Here is a 7,932-nt window from a genome sequence, read left to right as displayed (position 1 = left end):
GTAAAACCATATTTAAAACAAAAAAAATAAAAATAAAAACAATAAAAACTAGGAAAAGAATCAAATAAATTAGTAAAGTACAATAGAACAAAATTTGGGAAAGCAAAAAACAAAACAAAAACCAATTCCCACCCCCACCCCCACCCCGGCGTCAGCAGATCACACTAGCCATTTGATGGGCTTCATCCAAAGCCAGGTCTTCAGTGCCTTCCGGAAGAGTATTAGTGAGGGGGCCATTCTAATTTCCGGGAGGATGATGTTCCAGAGAGAGAGAGCCACCACGGAGAAGGCCCTTCTTCTGGGTCCCACCAGGTGTATCTCCCTCAGGTGGGACTTGCAACATTCCCTGCCTCCTCGATCTAATGAGTCGGGTAGATGTCACTGGCAAGAGATGTGCCCACCCCTCAGCAAGTGAGTTCACACAACGAGCCGAATCATAAACCCAGGTTATATAATACGTAATGCCCAAAACCAACCAAACATTTTGCTATGCTCTGATTCGCTTTGCAGGTTAAGACAAATTTCGGATTCTCAGAACACACTGACTCACAAATTAATCTTGTTTTAACTTTGTATATATAGCAGCTTGTTCAAATGTAGCCGCTGACTATTAACTGCTAGCTGCATTGTATCAATCCAGCCATAGGGCCACCTTATGATTGAATCAATTGTGCAAATCCGTCAGTCATGATTCATGGAATTAATGGGTGACTTTGTCAGATTAAGGAGTACAGAAGCCATTTAGTGCAATGGAGTGCAGCCTTTAGTAGTAATGCAAATAATTTCAGCTCTGACCTGGGTCCTACATCATAAACCTAGAATTATTTAATTATGGTTCATTGAATAAACCAAAACTGAGTTTTAATACAACTAGCCACAAAGCATAACAGCCCAGACATAACCAAGCCATAACAATTAAAAACACCACAGAGGCTCCACTTACACAATAATCCCAGGCCTGAGAACAAAGCCAAGCCTTAAAGGCCTTCGGGAACCCCAGGGGATGGATCCCATTTGCATCTCTGAGGGATGCAATTGGGACAGAGAATATAGGCTGGGACAGAGAAGACACAATTCCCCACAACTGTTTGATTGATTAAACTGTTTAATTGAGGGGATCCAAGACACACTAGTCTGCCTGAATGTATTAACTGGGCAGAAATGGGTGAAGACTGGTAATCCTGCAGCTAATCAGGCCCTACGACATAAAAGGATTTTATAGGTGACAGCCAGCACCTTGAATTGCCCCCCCCCCCCCCCCCCCCCCCCCCCCCCCCCCCCCCCCCCCATTCGAACGTAAGCAATCATGAGCATGATCTCTTCTGTTAACACTGAAAATAACCATTTTAGAAAAAAGGCAAAATAGTATGTGTTGGATCGGGTACGAAAGAGCTATTAGCTTCCCAGTTTGTTTTTGGTTGCTACAAATATAACTGTTTATTCATTGTGGAACTGAGATATATATTCCAAGGGATAAAAATTCCATAATAAAAATAAATGCCTCACATCTCACAAGTTGGCTGTTCACACACTGGATTTTCCACTTTAAACTAATATCAATGCCCAGAGAAAATGATAATTTCCTTCAGCTCCTCCCATGTCTGTGCACTGTAGTGTATTTTTTCCTGTTATCTCTGACAACGGCTAGTCCAAGTGGTTTCTGTGATCTTAAAATGGCTGCAAAAATATCTGATTTTAGCTTGTAAATACCGGTAGTCTCCAATCAATGGCACTGTGCATATCACAATGAGGGGTTATCATGGGGTAGTCCTTTTATGACAGCTCCAATTACAGAAGCTGTAGGGAGACTGGATATCTCTCTGGCTCTGAGGTGATAATTTTAGAACACATAATTATGGCTTTGTGATCTGTACTGACATTATAACTCACTGCTTTTCATTTACCAAATACTGTTGGCAATCAGCTTTCATGCAGTTGTCAGAATCTTTACCTTTTGTGATAGCCTCTGAACTATAATTTGCCGAAGGCTTTAAAGAAGTCCAAAATGCCTAAAATTGAGCATGCCACGAGGGCTTCATTAAGAATCTTTTCTTTTACATCCCATAATAAGTGCCATAATTTCCTTTTCCCTCAACTTGTGCCACCTGAAGTCGTTTTGTGAAGCCATTTTAAGACTGGAAAGGGCTACCCATTTTTCAAAAGTGCAGAAAAATGAGCAATGTTTTAGATAGGGCCACTTTGTCCTTCTCTTATGTAGGAGCAGTAATGCTGGATCACTATCATAACAATAATTGCAGGTTGGAGGGAAACTTCCCCTCTAATTTGGGGCTTCAGAAGTGGCTACATAACCCATCTATTAAATTATCTGGAAATTTCACATGACATTTATGAGATTCAGTCTCAAGGTTCTACATATTGATGTCAGTGTCACTATGCCAGATGATTTCAAAACACTGGATAAATCTATCAAGTTTAGTCAATCAAGAACAAACACTTACAGGCCCGTGCAGCCTCCTGTACCAGGATCTAAGCTAGAACCGTTTTTATGGGATTACACAGTTGTGGTTCTCAAATCCCTTTGTGCTGCTGCCTTATCTTGGCCGAGTGTTGTTACTGAGAGGGACAAGCAAAGAACATTGGGAATGTTGCCAAGAGGATGTAATCCCAGCTGAGTCACCAGAGCAAGGTTATTTCAGCTAAATTAAAGCAAGCAGACACCTACGTTGGGTAGAAGTCACGTGGAAATATTCTGGAGGTGGGTGATGACTTTGGTGTCAAAGATAAGGGCATCATTTTATACTGTGCAGGAGAAGGCAATGGTAAGGAATTCTTGTATTTTACCAAGAAAATCTTACTGAAAACAGTGAACAATGAAATGACTCACCCACGCATTGGCATCTTTGGTGTCAGCAAACTGAAATGACAGGAATTAGACATTTTTTCAGTTGGAATATCATACTGCTTAGTACCAAGATACCTTAGAAGTTATTCCCTGCCTACAAGAAACCTCTGTTGCTAGAAAATGAAACTAGGTCAGCACTCTAGTCATTACCAAGTCGAAAAGGTTATGAAAATGATGGGATATCTACAGAAATACTGTTAAGGAAAAGAAAAAGAATCCATGAAGGTTCCAACGAAGCTGCACAGCAAATCTGGAGAGTAACAGCCTTTGTAAAGTGGTACTAGAACTTTACATGATCTTGATTTTATCCCTCTACTACTTCTGTACCCTATTATGCTTAGGATTGCATTGGCTTTTTTGGCTTCTGCTGCACACTGTTGGCTCACATTGAAGTGATTGTCCACTAATAATCCAAAATCCCTCTCTCAGTTACTAGCATTAGGATAGGTTTCACCTAGTCTATACCTGTACAGTTGGTTTTTCTTGCCTATGTGTAAAACTGTATTTTTATCTATGTTGAATTTCATTGTGTTAGTTAGGGTCCAGCGTTCAAGTCTGTTAAGATCTTTTTCAATCTTGATAGACTTAGTACACAGTTCATAGATTATGAACTATGGCACATGTTTTAGTGACCAATAACATTTCAATTGAAGGCTCCAATTCTTTGTGTTTTTCTTCAGTTGTTTCACCTAGCTTTCTGCCTTTGAACCCACATTGGTTGGAAATATTATTCCTTTTATTTCTGAATCCCAGAAGGAAAGAGAGAGAAGGGGGGAGAACGCATTTATTTCATAGCCACTAATCTATGAAAGAAACTGTGGTCCCTCTGTCCCACTTGGCCTTCTCTCCTGTTTCCAGTAAGTTTCACAACTCGGTTTTAGATAATCCACTCTATTCAGTTCCATGATTTTTTTTCTACTTGGATTAACGGTACACTTGCCCAGAGAAATCTGGCCTGCTTGATGTCTACTTACCCTAGCATGGACTGTCTCCTAGCAGCAGTCTTTGAGTAAAGTGGCAAGCATTGTAACTTGGAACATACTGTGCCTAAAGCCTTTGTCGCAAAAGCAAACAGGCCAAAAGGCGATTTCTGAGGGGGCGGGAAATAGTGCCAGGAAATGCCAGATGGACATGTGTAGTATATTCTAAGAGTGAGGCAATTGTCACATTGGCGGGATATGCTGCCAGCCTAGTAGTAGCATCCTTAGGCTTCTCATTGCAAAGAACCCTGAAATTCTATTATTTAGTTTAACCTATGAATCCAAAGCCTGCTATTCCAAAGGAAGCATTAAGCCACAAGAAGTGCTGAGCACAGCTAGAATGCTTCAAGGGGAAGCATATGGTGGTGGTTCCGTGTCATTCCTATCTCACCCCCACCCACCCCCCAAGTATTCTGGGACTTAAATGTGACCTTCTTTCTCTAGGAATCCAGAAATAAAGGTAGCAACCCTGCAGATCATCACATATCTTCCGAAGTTGCCTTCCTTGATTCTTTTTTATTTTGATAATTTTTCCATTCTACTCATCGGTTTAGTGCCTTCCATTCTGAATAGTTTCTCGTGAAGGGAAAGCAGGAACCACCCATCCCATTGTTCTGCCTCGTCCTCTCAAGTTGCTTCTGATGTCATTGCATTGCCGCAGAGGTTTTTCATCCCTCTGTCATCTGCAACATGGGTGCTCGTCCACCAGCTGGCACTCTTGCACCCTCCCAGAGTCTCCAAATTAATTAATCCATGCTAAGGATTTTGATCTTTTTCAGCTCCTCCCAATTCTTCTAATTTAATCATAAATGGTCTCCCTGCAAAATAGATTGAAATAGGAAGGAAAAGAGAATATATAAAAACGAAGCACTGAATTTTGACCATGTGACAGGGTGCTGCAACAGTCATAAGTGTGAAAAACGATCAGGTCCCTTTTTTCAGGGCTGTTGTAACTTTGAGCAGTCACTAAATGAACTGTTATAAATCAAGGACTATCTGTACCAGAGTAGCGTGGAGCATATTGTTCAGTGTGACCTTCCAGGTGTTCTTGGCTATGATCTTTCAATGGCAAACTATGTCAACCAGCAATGACAGGCACTGACATTCAGCCCTACCTGTAGCATCACCCTGTCATAATTTTGTCACCAGGGAATTCTACTAGGGAGTCAGTCGAAGTGCATTTTTATTGGCAATATTAAATTATCCATGCCTCTACTACAGGTGGAATTATCATCAAATCACTTGGTAGATTCAGTTGTACTTTTGCCCATCTCTAGTCTTGAGGAACAATATGGGGGCCTTTTTTAAGACCTTAAGAGGGCTCTGTAGCTGAACATTTATTTGATTTTTCTCCACGTCTCCATCCATTACTTAATGCCTGTTTTTCCTTTTATTTTTGTCTTTTGAATTCAGTGACCAAATGAACAGAAGCCTGAAGTTGGAAAACTCAGAATATTTAAACAATTTGTGGAGTTATATTTTAACTGAGCAGAGTGCTTGCCTTAAGTATCAGTTTATTGGATCTTTTCATGCTTTTTGGGGGGAGGCAGGCTTCCAGGTTTGGTGCCCATAGAATTGTCCCATAGGCCCTTCATCTCAGGCCTTGTACCTATGATGTGCAATTCCATACCCTTTCCTAGTGTTTCACCTGCCTTTTTTTTCCTTTTGTTTATGTAAATTAGCTAGTCGTCCCAAAAGCAGCATCTGAAACTACATGCTCCACTGTCCTTAGTTTCAAAAGGTTTTATTTTACACCCCTGATTAATTCATTCATTCATTAACTGTGAACTGAATGACTCAATCCTAGCACAAGAGCACCACGATAAACAAAAAAAACCGACAATGAGGAAAAGCATAACTTTGAGTCCGGTCAGTTGCAAGTCATTACTCTAATTACAGAGTGAGTAAGGGACAGGAACTTATTGGGTAAATTATTGGCTAAATTCCTGAGCTTTAAGAAATGCTGGCTGGTTTGAAGAATTACTTGGAATGTAGGAAATGAAATAGGAAACTACAGTTTTATAATTTATTTTCTTTCCGTATCAGAAATGTTAACTTGATAATGAGAGCATTAGTGTTTTAGAGTCCCAAGAGTAGATTTCTCCATCATCCTCTACAGGTAGTCCTTGACCTACTACCACAACTTGAGCCCCAGATTTCTGTTGCTAAGTGAGAGATTTGTTAGGTGAATTTTGCCCCATTGTATTACCTTTCTTGCCACAGCTATTAAGGGAATCACTGCAAGTTAGTAACACAGGTGTTAAGTGAATCTGGCTTCCCCCATTGATTTGCTTGGTCAGAAGGTCGCCACTTGAACCGGGGACACAGCAACCATCATGAATATGAACAGTTGCCAAGCGTCTGAATGTTGTTCACGTGATCCTGGGGATGCTGCAATAATGTGTGAAAAATGGTCGTAAGTCACTTTTTTCAGTGCCATTCTAACTTTGAAAAGTCAATGAACTGTTCTTAAGTCGAGGACTTCTACATTCTGCAGGATCTAATCTCCCCCCCATCCCATTATGAGATGAGATAAAGCAAAATTGAACAATGGAAGGGGGTGAGATATGTTGTTCCATTGCTAAGTCATAGCTGATTCTTCGTAACCCCTTGGACCACAGCACACCTGGTACCCCTGTCCTCCACTGCCTCTTGAAGTCTGGCCAACGCCATGCCCACTGCATCAATTACACTATCTAACTAGTTAATCCTCTGCCTTCCCCTTCTCCTTTTGCCTTCCACCTTTCCCAACACCAGGATCTTTTCCAAGGAGTCCTCTCTTCTCATTTGATGGCCAAAGTATATGAGCTTCAGCTTCAGTCAGGGTTGATTTCCTTTAAGATTGAATGGTTTGACCTCTTTGCAATCCAAGGGACTCTCAAAAATCGTCTCCAGTACCACAATTCCAAAGCAGGATGAGATATAGAGTAGACCTATCGTTCTGTTATGCAAGACTTTTCTCTGTAGGCATAAGAGCAACTAACTATACAGAAGCAGAGAATGGGATCCAGAGGACCAGCTGTTGTGGATCCTTTACTATATTCCTGCAGTGAACAGGGATTGCACTGAATGTGCTATAGATTCCTTATAACTCAAGCATTCAGTGAGTCTATAAGTGACAGAAGTCTATGGATCTTATTTAGGAGGTCAAGGTCAGAGGATCACATGGCAGGTGATGGGAAACTCCCCTAACTTCAAGAGCTGGTTCCAATTAAATGCCAGGAACAGGGGCCGTGTATCCCATCAGATGTTGCTCAACTGTAATTGTCAGAATCTTTCACCATGAATGATACTGTCTGAGTCTGCAAAGCATTTGACTCAGGAATATCTGGAATGCTTCCTAGTTCCAGAGAAGAAAATATTACATTTGTCATACAGTAATTTTTTCTGGAATAATGTGCCAGATGATAGACCCAAAGGTGTTTTTCAAAAGATGACAGGACCTTCTTAGTTTTTTTTCCTTGAAACCATTTTGCTTCTCATCCAATAAGTTTATTCAGTTGAGTTTTCAAAGAAAAAAACCCTAGAAAATCCAGTTGCCTTTTGGAAAAACACCTTTTGACCTGGAAGATTGAGAATCTCCATAAACATTTGTGCCAGATGATATCAGATAAACCAGTGTTTATCTTGCTTTTGTTTGCTTATATACTTAGTTGTTGCATTGAAACATTTTAACCTGGTTATTAATTTAATTCACTGGCTGAGCTTGTACAAGCACTGAACAGTCTGAACTCACAAACTATTCTAAGCCAACAATAAAAGAAAACCAACGTAAAGAAAACCCCACTGTGCTTAAAATTAATCTTGACATGTTTAGGCATGCAGTTCCAGATTCTTTAACTGATCTGATTAAGCATGTTAACACTTCAGTCTATATCCCACTCCATTTCAAAAAAGGGCAGCTTAGAGGCTAAAATAAAAAATTAGATCTGATAAAGGAGCTTATCTGATCCGAGACTTTGCACATACAGAGCTATAGAACCAGAATGGGGAAATGGTAACCTGCAGGCAAGATCCACTTCATAATGTCCCTTCCTTACATTCCCCAACATAGCAGATTGCCTTAAAGAAGAAATACTGGGGGGGAAA

The sequence above is a fragment of the Notechis scutatus genome, chromosome 7 (assembly GCF_049901735.1).
Source record: "Notechis scutatus isolate UNSWTSFEM ecotype Mainland chromosome 7, rNotScu1.2, whole genome shotgun sequence".
Classification (NCBI taxonomy): domain Eukaryota; kingdom Metazoa; phylum Chordata; class Lepidosauria; order Squamata; family Elapidae; genus Notechis; species Notechis scutatus.
This window is presented reverse-complemented; position numbering follows the sequence as displayed.